This window comes from Condylura cristata, unplaced genomic scaffold (genome assembly GCF_000260355.1).
Source record: "Condylura cristata isolate star-nosed mole 26May11 unplaced genomic scaffold, ConCri1.0 scaffold00022, whole genome shotgun sequence".
Classification (NCBI taxonomy): Eukaryota; Metazoa; Chordata; class Mammalia; order Eulipotyphla; family Talpidae; genus Condylura; species Condylura cristata.
Genome location: NW_004567123.1, coordinates 28,369,012 through 28,370,013, shown reverse-complemented (window position 1 = coordinate 28,370,013; position 1,002 = coordinate 28,369,012).

Sequence of the window (1,002 nt, the reverse complement as noted above, 5' to 3'; positions counted from 1 at the left end):
GGGAGCCTCTGGTGGTGTGGTGGGGGGGCCCTCTCTAGCGATCCAGCCATGCAGCCTGAGAGACCTGCCTGAGGAGGGCCCTGCCACCTGGATCCAGGGTCTGGTAGGTTCTGAGCTTGAGGAAATGCTGTGACTCGGGCGTCCTGAACCGGTCTCACGTCCTCTGTGCCTTTTCTGCTTTCTACTTGCCTTCTCTGTTTTCACCTTTGGGCTCTGTTAAGTTGGTTCCATATTTTTCTCTCCTTCCCCACTGCTCCCACTTGTCTTTCTGCCGTGGGGCAGCCTGGCTCACCCTGGGGCAGGACCCTTGGCTGAGCACCTGGGGAATTCAGGCTCCATGACCTGGGTCAGTGTGTGTGGCTCATCCAGCCCGTCCTCCTTGGGGGTCCCCTTGGCTCCTGTGGGCAGTCCCCATGTAGGGGCTCTCCAGGAGGAGGCTCTGCTTAAGTGTCAGGATGGCCTTTGAGCCTGCCAGCCCCAGATGAGCCCTCTGCTCTCTCTCCTCAGAAGCTGCAAAGGCTGGCGGCTGCCCTAGGAGACCAATGGCCAAGTGTTCTCAATTTGATGATTCTCAGTGCCAGAGTGACTGGCATTGCCCAAATAATCAGAAATGTTGCCATGATATATGTGCACTCAAATGCCTGGACCCTGTAAACCTCTCAAAGCTAGGTGAGTGATCGCAGCACTGAGAAAAGCATTAAGCAGAGGACACAGCCTTACATGCAGGTGGTCACACTGCCCAGACAAGACGTGCCCCACCTGGCTGTGGACACAACCACTTCCAGGAGGCCATTTTCAGGTCACATCCTCTGGGCCTCATACGGATAACTGGGCCGTGGGCAGCCCCAACCCATCAGCACTGGACACTTTACCTGCATTGACTGGGGTCTGATGTTAGAGGGGTTCCAGGCTGCCTTCAGGGGCCATACAGCCTCTGAAGTGGGGTCACAGGGCTGGGGAGCAGAGGGTTTCTCCATAGAGGGTGGAGCAGGCTGGGTCTGG